This window comes from Oryctolagus cuniculus, chromosome 16 (assembly GCF_051225735.1).
Source record: "Oryctolagus cuniculus isolate XC-2025 breed Fujian yellow rabbit chromosome 16, ASM5122573v1, whole genome shotgun sequence".
Classification (NCBI taxonomy): domain Eukaryota; kingdom Metazoa; phylum Chordata; class Mammalia; order Lagomorpha; family Leporidae; genus Oryctolagus; species Oryctolagus cuniculus.
The window spans coordinates 80,963,833-80,978,308 of record NC_142882.1 but is presented as its reverse complement, the minus strand read 5'-3'; the positions used below and the strand labels follow the sequence as shown (position 1 = coordinate 80,978,308).

The window sequence follows — 14,476 nt, the reverse complement described above, 5'->3', positions numbered from 1 at the left end:
AGAAGTTGCTGGAAGGGGCAGATCTTGAATGACATTGTTAACATAGCAGCACATGGGAAACACATACAGTGTTCGCTCACAGGTGAATGGTTGAATAAATACTGCTGCCACTATCTGATGTTTATTCTCTTAACAATCCATCCCTCCACTGATGTAAAAGTGATTACAGCCATGAGATCTGGAAATAATAATTATAATGATGAACATTTATGTGGTATTCACATGACAGGTCCTACATATTGCCTATATGTATTACTCATCAAATTGTCACAATAACCCTAATAAGAGTTATTATTTCTGTTTTACGTAAGAGTCCACCAGAGCGAAGTAAGACTAATATATGTGTCCAGCTCCTAACTTGCCAAGCCTAGAATCAGGATAAAGGAATTATGGGATTGTGTGGAGTTAGGAAGTAGGGTGGATGAAAGATGGCTCCTCCAAGTCTCATCAAGCTCTGTGATTTCCTAGAAAATTCTAGAAAGACTTGGCTATGTTGCAGAACAATGAAACGCACCGTTCATAAATTGTTGACACTAAAGCAGCTGAAACACAAATGGAGACTGTCCTCCTCAGAGAAGAAATCTCTTCAAGGATCAAGACTGGTGGCAGCTGCTGCTGCACACCCAGTATCCAGCTGCAGACTGCTGCCTGCCTGCCTTCTCTCACCGCCTGCCTTTCTCGAACACAAACTGTGACGCACTGCACAACTCCAAGAAACATTTGTAAAACATCACGTCAGGCCCTTTCTAGTCCTGGTGTCCCCCGGTGATCTGAGGTTGGGGTCTACAAAATGAACAGAACAGAGAAGAGGAAGCAGACACCAAGTTGCCACAGATGCATGTAGAGTGAAGGAGGTATTTTTGTGTAAAAGACAGACAGCTGAGAAGCAGTTATTTGATCCCTGCTGCTTGAGGGACAGTAGGGAAAGAAAGGTATTTTTGTGATCACTCTTGAGCGTTCCCTATGCGGCTTGGTTCATACCAATCACAACAAAACCCAAGCTCTAATAATACATTGCAGCCGACCACAGCCGTGTTGCAAGCGTTACGCACAGTAGTAACTAACATTCAGCTTCCTTTTGATTACTTCCAGGCCTGTGACATTTAGATTGCTGCACATTTCTTCCAACCTCAGAGAAGTCCCAGAGTCAACAGCACACATCTCATAATCATGCATCGACACAGATACCGTGAGCACTTGGTATCATTTCTCTCATCACATTTAGGGTGCTAGAGTGAAGGAGCACCGTATTAGGAGTCTAAAGACATGGGTTTTGAACTAAATTTAACCTTGTCACCAACTGGCTGTGACCTTGAGTTTGTCACCGTCTCTTTGAGGCCTCATTCCATTTCTGTGAAACAAGGGTAGGGTTTGGGATCTGCAGGACCCCTTTCAACTCCGCTGTTCTGCGCTGTGCTAAGTCATCAGTGTGTTCTAGCTAATAATAGTTTCAAAGGGGGATATGTACTTATCGCATTCCACTGTGTAAGATCGGAGAACAGGAAGACCAAGGAAGTGGATGTCCCAGATGCGTTTAGTATTTACCCATGAGCTGGAGCTGGCGGCAGAAATACTTCGCACAGTAGGCCTTGCAAAACTCCTTAAAAAGACAGGTGAGAATATTAACTTGCATTTGAACATTTTAAGCATCAAATGCCTCTGCATTGTTTTTATGTATAAAGTTCCCTCTGTAGCATTATCACTGCCAAAGCTTGTCAGTCATGGCATGATTGGGAAATCTAAACATGATTTTTTTTTAATGTCACTAAAGTCTTTGCTGCATTAAATTTTTTTTTGATTTGTGCATACTTAAAAATTAATGATTTGTAGGCTTGGTCAGCAAATGCATACCTTTTGAGCCAACTAACATAATGCAGGAAAGTAGGTTTCAGAGTTTGCCTCCACTCGTTATCTGTGGGTTACTTTTCAATGTTAAACTGCTTCCACAAACTAGGAATCAGAAATGGACTGTTTACCAAATGCTGATTCCCTAATAAGGAGGCAGTGTATTACTGACAGCCTTCTGTGTAGAAAGTCTTGTGTAGAGAGACTTGTGAAATGCATATCTGGATTTCTATGTATGCTTTTTTTTTTTTTTCCCACAAAAGTCCAACAAGTCCGTGTAGTCAAATCTTAGGAATGGAGATGTCGGTAGCCTGAGCCTGCTGTCCTTACAGACTGTGTGTGCCTTCTCTGAAAGACTGAATCTCATCCCAGTGGACCTGACCTAGTTGAACATAAATATACCATTGAGGAAAAACTGGCTTCAGAATTAATAAAAATTTTTAAATAAATCGAGTGGCCTTGTGAAGAGGCTAAGCTTAAAGTGCCTTCTAATTAACTTTTTAAAAACATTGCAGCAGCCTTTAGCTGCCCTACTGATGCAAAAATCTTTCAAATAAAATTATTTTGTAGTAGGCAGTTGGATTCATATTTTGCAAGACTGGAAAATATATTTAGGGTGTAATGAAACATGGCAAGATAAATTAAAGGCGTTCTAATTGTTAAGAAAGAATGGCAGTTGTCTCTGTTTTCTGACGGCATGATCTTTGTATATAGAAACCCTAAAGACCACCATAAAACTGTTAGAATTCTGTTATTCAGTAAAGTTGCAGGAGACAGAATCAACATACAAAAATTAGTAGCATTTCCTTTTTTTTTTTTTTTTTTTTTTTTTTTTTTTTTTTGGACAGGCAGAGTGGACAGTGAGAGAGAGACAGAGAGAAAGGTTTTCCTTTGCCATTGGTTCACCCTCCAATGGCCACCGCAGCCAGCGCACTGCGGCCGGCGCACCGCACTGATCCGATGGCAGGAGCCAGGATCCAGGTGCTTCTCCTGGTCTCCCATGGGGTGCAGGGCCCAAGCACTTGGGCCATCCTCCACTGCACTCCCAGGCCATAGCAGAGAGCTGGCCTGGAAGAGGGGCAACCGGGACAGAATCCGCCGCCCCGACTGGGACTAGAACCTGGTGTGCCGGCGCCGCAAGGTGGAGAATTAGCCTAGTGAGCCGCGGCACCAGCCAGTAGCATTTCTATGTATGAATAATAAGCCATCTGAAAATAAAATTAAGGAAAAGGTCCCATGTCTAATAGCAACAACAACAACCTACGGCCCCAGCATTATGGCACAGCAGGTTAAGCAGCAGCATCTTGCAACGCCTGCATCCCATAGCAGAGGACCAGCCAATTCAGCTCCCAGTGGCTCCGCTTCCTGCTCATGCATCTGAAAAGGGAGCAGATGACGTGGGAGATCTGGATGGCGTTCAGGGCTCCTGGCTTTGGCCTGGGCCAGACCTGGCTGTTAGAGCCATCTGGGGAGTGAACCAGCAGATGCAATATTGCAAGATCTCTCTTTCTCTTCATCTCTCTCTCTCTCGCTCTCTCTCTATCTCTGTCCCCTTCCCTCTCTTTCTTTGCCTTTCAAATAAATAATTTTTAAAAAATTAATTAGGGGGCCAGTGCCGTGGCGCACTAGGTTAATCCTCCGCCTGCAGCGCCAGCATCCCATATGGGCATTGGTTCTAGTCCTGGCTGCTCCTCTTCCAGTCCAGCTCGCTGCTGTGGCTGAGAAAGCAGTAGAAGATGGCCCGAGTGCTTGGGCCCCTGCACCCGTGTGGAAGACTAGGAAGAAGCACCTGGTTCCTGGCTTCAGATTGGTGTAGCTCCAGCCGTTGTGGCCATTTGGGGAGTGAATCAACGGAAAGAAGACCTTTCTCTCTGTTTCTCTCTCACTGTCTGTGATTCTACCTCTCAAATAAATAAATAAAAAAATATTTTAAAAATAAATAAAAGTAAAAAAAATTAATTAGATATACATTAAATCAAGGATATAAAAGACCTGTGTACTGAAAACTATAAAACACTGATGAAAGAAATGGAAGAAAGAACAAATAAATGGAATGATATCCCATGTTCATAGATTGGAAGAATTAATATTGTGAAAATATACATGTTACAAACCAGTCTACAGGGCCAGCACTGCAGCTCACTAGGCTAATCCTCTGCCTGCAGCGCCAGTACCCTGGGTTCTAGTCCCAGTTGGGGCGCCGGATTCTGTCCCAGTTGCTTCTCTTCCAGTCCAGCTTTCTGCTGTGGCCCAGGAAGGCAGTGGAGGATGGCCCAAGTGCTTGGGCCCCTGCACCTGCAGATCAGCGTAGCACCGGCCGTAGCGGCCATTTGGGGGGTGAACCAATGGAAGGAAGACCTTTCTCTCTGTCTCTCTCTGCCAATCTAATAACCAAAAAAAAAAAAAAAAAAACCTGAGCCCTCATCTTATATCATATACAAGAATCAATCCAAATATATTAAAGACCTGTTATAAGACTAGAAACTGTAAAGCTGCTAGAAGAAAACATTGGAGAAAAGCTTTACAACATTGGCCTTGGCAGTGATTTTTTTTTCCTTGTTTTGCTGAAAGCTCCAGCAACAAAAGCAAAAATAAACAGCAAAGAAAATTAAAGTGAAGAGACAACCCATGGAATAGAAGAAAATACTTGTAAACCATACATCCATATATCTAATAAGGGATTAATATCCAAAATGTATAAGGAACTCAGTAACAAAAAAATAAAGTAACCTATTAAAAATGGGTAAATAACCTGAACAGCTAATCCTCAAGAGAAGCTACAAATAGCCAACAGATTTTCAAAATATGCAAAACATTAGTAATCATTAGGGAAATTAAAACAATGAACTGTCACCTCACACATGTTAGAATGGCTTTCATTAAAAAGATGAAACATACGTATTGGAAGGGCTGTAGAGAAATGGGAGCTCTTCTGTTGTTGATAGGAATGTGAATCAGTACTGATGGTATGGAGGCTCCTCAAAAAACTAAAGATATAACTGCCATATGACTCAGTGATCTCTCGCTGGTATATAGTCAAAGGAACTGAAATCAGTATGTCAGAGTGATATCTGCATTATCATTCTCATTGCAGCATTATTCCCAATAGCCAAGATATGAAAACAATCTAAGTGTCCATCAGCAGATGAACGGATAAAGAAAATGTGGTGTATATACACAGTGCAATACCACTCAGCCTTCAGAAGAGGTGAAATCTTGTCATAGGCAAGCAACATGGATAAATCTGTAGGTCATTATGTTAAGTGAAATAAGCCAGGCACGGAAAGACAAATATTGCATGATCTCACTTATATGTGGAATCTAACAAAGCTGAACCCCTGGAAGAAGAGAGAGCACTGATGGTTGCCAGAGAGTGTGGGGAGGGTTCGGGTAGGGATCAAAGGATACAGCATTTCAGATAGACAGGAGGGGAAGTTTCAAGACCTGTTGCCAGCAGGGTGACAGGTCAGTAATGATGTTTTATTTCAAAACAAGAGTAAGTGTCAAATGTCTCACCATAAAAATGGATGAGTAAGGGGGGTGATGGATGTGTCAATTAACTTGCTTTAATCGTACCACATTGTATACACATTTCAAAGCATTGGTGGACCCCAAAAATGTATATATTTATGATTTGTCAATCAAAAATAACTGATCACAAATTAAAATAAATTTACTCCATCAAAGAAAGAAAAAAAATTGATAAATGCAGTGAATGATTGAAGGGGAAAGACAGTGTGCCTGTGTGGATCCTCACAGGTTTCTGAATGAGGAACACAAGTAAAACCGTTGTTTTGGAAAGAAACTCGGAAATGATCTAGAGCTTAAAAATGCACACACACCTATGATGTTATAATTTCACTTCTAAGAAGATACCCTTTGAAAATATGTCAAAATATAAAAAAAAAAGAAAAAATATTGTTGCTCTTTATAGCCCTGTTGAGCCACAATGGGAATTAGAAACAACTGAAATGTTCAAAATCTTAGTTGAGATGCGCCTGCTCTGCTGCTACGTCAGCTGGCGTCTCCCCGAGCCCCGGGAGAGGCGTACGTGTCTACAGCCAGCACAGGAAGATTCCACTCACATGGCTTAAAAAACAAGACATGTGTCCCTGTCTCACCTGCCGAGTTTCTTGAAGAAAGGGCGGTTCCAGGGTTCGTCCAGCTATGATAACGTCCTCAGTAACCTGGGTTCTTCCCACTCTGATGGCGGCAGCAGCTCCCAGCATCACTGCTTTAAACATCGCCACGCCCAGAGACTGACAGAGCTCACATTTCCTGTGCCTCTGACTCCCTCCCCACCAGCAGACCCCCCCTGAGGATTCCTTGTCCAGAACGCACGCTGTCATGCGCTCAGTCCTACGTAACAGGCAAGGGAGTCAAACAAGATTGCCTCAGACCTGTGCTTGGTCGACGACATCAGCGTGACCTGGGAATTTGCTTGAAATGCAGATTCCAGGGCCTCACCAGAATCCGATACAGCTCACACGTGAGAACCCCTGGCTTAGACTGAGCCAGGGTCACCTCCCGGGCTGGGGGAAGCTCCGGCCTTCTCAGAGGCTGTGACTACTGTTTAGTGGAACAAACACCGTGTTCTGTTAGCGAAGGAGAAAGGGAGATGGGGCTCTGGAGAGACAACCTCTGCAGGAGAGACTCCTTGTTCTGATGCTGAAAATGAGCCGAGACTTCTAGGAACAGAGCTGCAGCGCTGCCTCTTCTCTCCACACACGCCTCAAACACATTTTCACGGTTTTGGAACATTTTTCAGTCGGAGAAAAAAAAATGTATTCTAAGAAGCCTATCATAACATCATAATGCAGAGCCTTATGTTTTTCTTAAGATGCTGATCCAGCCAGGAGGCAGATCCTTGGGACCAGTTGCCGTCCAAGAAATTTGGCGTTTTAACTTCTTATTCGTAAGGTCTGAGTGTGTGTGAACGTGTTTGTGAATGCATCTCAGTTTCCCGTGTTGTTATTCATGGAGTGTACACGGTGCTCCTCGGGACTGGTCCCCACCACACCGCTCAGTCTCTGTGTGAACTGATCATCGTTAGAACTGAGAGAGCCAGGCCGTCTCCTGCCTCTGGGCCTGCTGGTGCGGCTTGTTAAAGAATCAATCACCAGTGAGGGCAGCCATCCACAGGGGCTAGAAAGGGGCAGCAAGGCCCTCTCTTCACTTGATAATCTTACCCAGGAAAGAGAAATAGTTTTCAGTTCTTGCTCACCTAAGCTGAATTTTGAGATGTAGTCATAAAAGATGAGACTGAGAATTATAATTGGGTCTTTGGTACAGACGAATGGTACCGTGTCTCTTGATATATTTTTTTATTTTATTTTAAATCTCCCCTAAAAGGTCACTGAATACAAAGGCAGACTCTGAATCCATTGAAGGGAAAGCTCCAAAGCTGTTCCGCTGCTCTATGCATGCCTGTTTGTATTTCACAGTCTCTTTTGTCCCCCAATAACAAACAAACAAAATTGAATTCAACCTTAGAATCTTTCCTGTCTTTCCAAGATTTTCCTCAAGGACTTATTTCCAAACCATGTGAAGAATATTCCTAATTTTAAAAGACAAAGTGCCCCACATCTGCCTTATTATGTGGTATCTTTTTTTAAAAAAATTATTTATTTGAAAGTCAGAATCACGGAGAGAGAGGTAGAGACAGAGTGAGAGAGAGAGAGAGAGATCTTCATCTGCTGGTTCACTCCTCAGATGACCACAATGGCCCAGGCTCTGCCAGTCTGAAGCCAGGAGCCAGGAGCTTCTTCCAGGTCTCCCACATGGGTGCAGGGGTCCAACGACTTGAGCCATCCTCCACTGCTTTCCCAGGTGCATTAGCAGGGAGCTGGATGGGAAGCAGAGTAGCCAGGACTCAAACTGGAGCCCATATGGGATTCCAAGACTGCAGGCGGAGGCTTAACCCACTGCGCCACACCGGGGACCCCTATGTGGTATCTTTTCTGTGCTCACAAGGGCAAATGCTAGGACATTTCAAGTTGCAGTTCACCCAGATGAACAACCTGAGGCCATAACGTGTCCTGCAGCTGCCTCCCTGAGATAGGTTCTTAATGTGGCAGCCATCACCACATCCAAGCTAAAGTAACACCCAGCTGCTTGCCGTAATGTAGACAGGGCCGGGGCTCCACTGAGAACCCAGTCTCAATGCCACATGACTTGTTTGAGCTAATTTCTGAGTTACTATTAGGTCTCAACCTGGTATCTCAGCTTTGGATTCCAAATTGGTCCTGTGGACACCAGGATGTGACTTCCCGAGTGTAAGCAAACTTCAGGCTGGGCCTGCAGTGCCAAGAGAGGCTGCACGTCACGGTCAAAGCCAGTCTGCCTGAGTGTCAGCCTTGGTTACCGTGCAGATCACTCAGCCTCTGGGTGCGTAACAGAATCTCATCTAAGCCAAAATGGGGATAGAATCGCATCTGCCCCACAGAGGATAAAATGGCATTGCTGTGTAGAAGGTGTCTCATCTTGTTCACATTGCACAAGACTAGAAAATCCACTTTACAACAAAATGAGATTATAATGCAGTCTTATGTTTTTTTGTAAGATGAAGATCTAGCCCGAAAGCTGATAATTGGAGCTACGTTTTATATATATTGTTATGTCAGTTAAATCAAGCTCAATGAAGTGAATGGAACAGTAGCTGGCATATAGTAATTAGTATTAGCTAGTATTTGTTATTAATAGAAATTTGGGTATTTACAAGTTATACTTATCACACTTAAGGAGCCCCTTGCAGAAGTCATCTTAAGAGATTAAAACAAAATTTTAAGCTTTGGAAAATTCCACTTTATATGTGTTGTCTTGCTAAAGATTATGTTTTGCCTTTGGGAACATGAATTTTACCCTGTTAAAGAGAACATAAACAGTAAGTATTAAAGGAGCATATATTTTTGATTTTTTATATGTAGATCCAAATATCCATGAACACAAGCTACATCTCATTTCCTGATTATTTCTTAAATAGTGCTGCTGCTTATCTTTCTGTACTTTAAGTCATTTCTCATGTAGAAGTCCATTTTTTATTTACCCATCTGGGGAGTTAGATAAGATAGACATTTTCTCCAGTTTACACAGGAGGATGCTGACGTTGTGTGAGACTGAGCCGAGGTACTAACAAGATCTTAAAACAAGGTTGTGGTCCAGGACCACAGTCCTGATGGAGCCCTCTTCCCTCCACCGTGCTGGGCCGTGGACCGGGTCCACTTCCTCACGCATCTGCCGTACAGTCATCTCCAAGAACTGCATACAACCACCAGCTTTGCATGTTTTTCCAGAACCATCCATCGTGCCCCATTCTTCGTTCATCTCGGGGATGATAAATCCATCCATTTAAAGACAAGAAGAATTCAGGGTTCAGCTGTGGCCTGCTACGCACATGTCCACTTTCCTCACGTTTCCTTTGAACGGAACACAGTGAAATCTATTGTGCCGCTCAGCGGCGTGATACTGCTTTGATAGACACTCAGTGACCTCATCCACCACTCCAGTGTACTCTAATCTGCGGTCTCCCAGCTCCTACTCGGCAGGAATTCTGAGATGTTGATGGAACCCCGTGATTTAACAGAGCAGCCGGGCTGCCCTTTCACCCCTGGCACTGGTTCTGACAGCTGCCTGCCATGTGTAGTGAAAACCTCACAGGCTGAGTCCCTGTCACAGAGGAAAGGTCCCCGGATAAACATACACGCACGACCGTACTACTGCTCTGAGACGGAATTGTTTTCTTAAACCGAATTTGCAGTAGGGATGTTTCAGAGCTGAAGATCTGAAACAACCCCAAAGTGTGCCAAGTACCTTCTCCTTTAGTTTACTAAAGCAAAATAACACATACAGAAAGCCGCTCCTGTCCACACTTACGTGAATTACCAATCTTTTTCTAGAGGATGAGGCCAATTTTCCAGTGCCCTTTTTTGCCCCCCACCCGGGACTCTGCAGCAGTGACACACCTGCCAGCCACGAGGTGCAGCTCTTGCCGGGTCAGTTAGGAAACTCCATTTGTGTTTAAGCTGTCGATTTAATCCACGCTGCCTTTTTGACTTTCATCAGGATATTCTTCAGGTAGAAAAGAATGGAAGAAGGCTTTAGGCACGACTACTGTCCTAAATATAAAGTTGGCGGGGGAAAAAAAATCCCCCCTCGGCCCCAATATCATTGTGCTCTATAATTCATTCCTTTCACATCCAGTGCCCTGCGTTATCATGGCTAATGTTTCCCGGCTGAGCTGCCGTCATCTTTTGTGGAGCTGTCAGCGTATTAAATTGATGCACCTTCCACATTTGGATAGAGGTCATTATCCCGTTGCCTGGTTGCACTGCCTCCGCTGAGCAGGTTAACTGCTTGAGGCCTTTCATCTAGATAAATGTTTCGCCAGCACTTTTGCTGTGTGATGACATGAGCTGTTCCTTGGAGGTCAGATAGTGATGCTCTGATAAGTTGTTCCCTGTGTGTCCACAGATAGAGAAAGGACTGGAGCCCAAACTTCATAATAGGCCTAAAAATATCGATAGCTGCTCATTTTAGCATACTTCTCCCCAAGATACTGAATGTGGGGCTCTTTAAAAAAAAGAAACACTTACTTCTGTATTACTTTGTATTCAGAGAAAAGTTTTGCTTTTGCAAATAGTATTAAAGAGCCTAAGTGAGTCTACTAAGCATGCCAGAAATTACCCTTTCGTCCTGGTGGATGCGTATAAGATAATAAATGCTACATATTATAAATTTGCTAGATTTCTCATGTTAAAATGTTTGGAATAATTTTTATGGCCACAATATTACACTGCTTGGCAATACTGCCCCTATCAGAAGATAGCTTTTCAGTGGAGAGATATAATTAGATCATTTCCCTTCAGTAAAAGTTGGTGTGTTAATAAAAATTATTTCCCATTTGCTTTTATTAATTACTATAATAAAGAATATGTAAAATAGAAGGCAGGATCATTTTATTTTTTATTTTTATCCATACCATGGTTTTGATATTTATGAATTTTCACAATTGAAGTGCTAATAAGATACTTCACTTGTGCTACATTAAACATTAAATCACTTGCATATAGAGCATGCATTGTCTGGCCTGTGGACATCTTACTTACTGTTGGTGTTTTGTTTTTTGAACAACGTGGTGGTAAATTTTTTCTATATGTACTTATTTCTGTGTATTTATTTGTATATACCTACATACATGGAAAATTGACACATAGAGCATATTTATCTGCTAAAGCAAGATCATTTAAAATGATTTTACTGTAAGGAAATAACACTTTATGAAAAATTATTTTTGAATTCTCAGTTTTCCAGTCCATTTTTTCTTAAGTGATTTTCCAGTGAAAGCAGGCTTCAGCTCCACATTTGCCATGACTAGTGTTGTTATATGAGGCAAAGATGCTTTTATGAGTAAGTAGAATAAAGTTTTCAAAAATCTTAGAAAACAAATGCCACTTTGTAGTCTCTTTTGAAATGTAAATACAAATGGACACATGGGATGAATTGTCTTGACACGACTTCATTTTAGGCCAAACCTCTTCAGCTTCAGCTTCGGCTGTCTTATTTCCCATTAGATTATGATCTATTTGGTGTTATATTTGTAAAATGAATTCCATTATTTTCAGCTGTTGAGTAGATTTGCATTTTTCTTTATGATTGAGGGTCAGTTGTACGCAGTCCACACATTTTATCATGAAACAAAATTTAAATCCTGTCTTGAGGTATCATGTTGCTACTGAGCATGGAGTTAATAAAGTTGCATCTGGTGATGGATTTATTCATTTATCCAGGAATATTGGTTACGTGGTATAGATACAAACCTGAATGTGAAACCCTGGGCCTGCCTTCAATGGAAGATTCTGTATTCCCTTTGATGTCTATTAATGATATGATCATCAACACACTTGCCCCGTCTCTTAACCAGATAGTAAGTGATCCACCAAGAGCTGTCAGTCTGCCTTCTACTTCTTATCTTAATATCCATCCTCTCTTCTCCACTCTCCATTATCTGCTAGCCTGAGTCTAGGCCCTCTGTGTCCCTTGAATGCTTTCTAAACGGTCTCCCTTGCCTCTGGCTGCTCATGCTCACAAGCCTCTCTATTCTTCCCTGCTAAGAGGAGTCAAGCACAGCTAACAAGTGGCGTTAGACGTTCAGCTGTCTGTCCAGGAGCTTGTGGAATGGGGTTGAGAGTGTAACAGCATCTTCAGGATTGGATGCACATCTGCAGGGTCTTCCTGTCAGCTGAGGTGCAGAAGCACAGCCACATGATGGATGCAGGCAGAGGTTCGCCCTCGAGAACACATGATCATTAACACTTATCATGAAAGATGCTTTGCTGGATGCTTGGGATGCCAAATGCATTATGCATTCCTATCACTCCTGCCTTCAAGGAGTTTACTTCCTAGTGTTGAAGGAAAGTTGAATAATGCAGGACGTGCTACAGCTGTTAGTCATTAAAGCAATTAATTCAATAGCGTACTGAAATATACTCTTAGGCCTATCACTAAGTGGAGGCAGGTTGCAGGGCCAGCTATGTGTAGTGCAGCCCTGTGTCTTTAATCCACCTATTCATCTAAAGAAGACTGAAAAATACAAGCAGTGTGTTAACAATGGCTCCTATTTGATTGTCTTTTTGCACATTTGTAACTTCTACAGTGAAGATCTCTTTGGTAATATGGAAACAGCATTGTTATTCTTTCTAATTAAAAGAAATACAACAGATCACATGTGTCTTCATGAATAATGGAATCGATGAGGGTCTTTGTAAGAAGCTAGGGAGAAGGATCCATGAAAGAAATTAAGGTTTTGGGGCCCCAGCACCATGGCACAGTAGCTTAATTCTCCAACTGTGGTGCTGGTATCCTGCATGGGCCCCGGTCCTAGTCCCAGCTGCTCCACTTCCAATCCAGCTCTCTGCTTTGGCCTGACAAAGCAGTAGAAGATGGCCCAACCCCTGCACCTGCTTGGGAAACCCTGAAGAAGCTCCTGGCTACTGGCTTCCAATCAGCGCAGTTCCGGCCACTGCGGCCAATTGGAGAGTAAAACAGTGGATGAAAGACCTCTCTCTTTGCCTCTCCTTCTGACTGTCTGTAACTCTACCTCTCAAAAAAAAAAAAAAATAAATAAATAAAATCTTAAAAAAAAAAAAAACAAGGAATGAAGGTTTTTGTCAGAAGAGTCCCCAAGGCAGAAGTAGAGTTTGCCAGTTCAGGGAAGGAGAAAGGAAGAGCTGGTACTGAGGGAGGCCACCACAGGAGAAGTAGTGTGCAGAAATCTTAGGTTCACAGCAGGGAGGATGAGCCCTTTCATACCCGGCTTTAGCAACTGCCGACCCCAGGCCATTCTGCTTTCTCTCGCTTCTACCCCCTCTTCCTTGTCCTGCCTAGATTACGTCATAGCAAATCCAAGAGTGTTTCGGCATGTATTTCTATAATTTTAAACCTAATCACATCACCATGATCTCACACACCCGCAAATTTCATTTTTTTACTATCATTGACTATTCAAATGAATATTTACATCCATTTCTCTGAGTTTGCATTGGAACTCCTTCTGCCTCCCACCTCCCCTTTTCCCTACCTCTGCTCTTCTCTGCCCTAGAAATGTTATGGAAGTGAAGTTGCCCGTCCTTCCTAGTTTCCCACAGTCAGTTTTACTGACTCCATCCCTATGGAATCCTTTCACATGTTCCTTTCTCCCCTATTTTTTTCAAATTGGCACTTGGATCAAGAGTTTGATCAGACTTGTGTTTAATAATTTTTAAGCAAGAATACCTCGTGATGGTGATGCATATGCTTTCATAGCTGTCGACGCGCATATATTTTATGAGGGCTTGCAGAATGATGGCATTCTAACTCTATCATTTCTTTCCAGATAGGATACTTCTGTGGAGAAAAACCTCTGTCCCATAATTATGATCTTGCGACCCTGAGGACCCATGTATACAGAAAAGGCAAGATAAAGGCTTGGCCCTTTGTCTTTGCAAAATGACGAGTGGTTCCCTGGTGTATTCCAAAGTGATCAAGTGTGGGGGACACGTAGCTTTCTGACTCCTTTTGACAAGACTGCTAGCTTTGGATGCTTTCCTTTCTTTATGGTATTTCAAGATGATCCGGTCTCATCTGGGCTTCTCCTGCCCCAGACCAGAAATCAGTCTTTTGTACAGTGAGACCACAGTTTGGGTTCCGGTGGTACATATTGCTGATGGGTTGATCATTACTTCTAGACCTTTTTAATAGAGTATGATATGTGTGTTTCTTTTAGGTACAAAACACAACAGGCATTTATATTGACAGTTAGAATTCAAATTCAAAATTCTGGAGTTTTGACAATCCTTAATAATCGTGGAGCAATAACTTGCTTCTACATGCAGAAAATTATGGCCAGAGACTTACTCATCCATGTTATTCTGAGGCCACTACAACCACAGTGGCCTCAGAATAGCAATGCAATTATTAATAATGTTCATTTTTTTCTCTTCCTCCCCTCTTTTTTGCAGTTCTTTTTGTTGGGATATTGTAGTGAGAGATACACTGCACAGATTATTTTAGAGTGTAGTGGTCAAATTACTGTGTCTTAAAACTGCTTGCAGTGCAACCTTTGTATACCACTAACTAGATGAACAAGTGTGTTCAT

General features: G+C 42.5%; 1 protein-coding gene across 4 annotated transcripts in view; it reads left to right on the top strand.

The window, feature by feature from the left end:
- Positions 1–14,476, top strand: part of CDK14 (cyclin dependent kinase 14) — a 724,945-nt gene that overhangs the window by 679,737 nt on the left and 30,732 nt on the right. The window contains exon 14 of one of the 4 annotated variants that reach the window (XM_089315035.1): positions 1,093–3,824. The exons of the other annotated variants lie outside the window; for them this stretch is intronic. The gene's annotated coding sequence lies outside the window, so the exon portion shown is untranslated. Of the gene's footprint in view, positions 1–1,092; positions 3,825–14,476 lie in introns of those variants that run through there. 4 annotated transcript variants of the gene reach the window in all.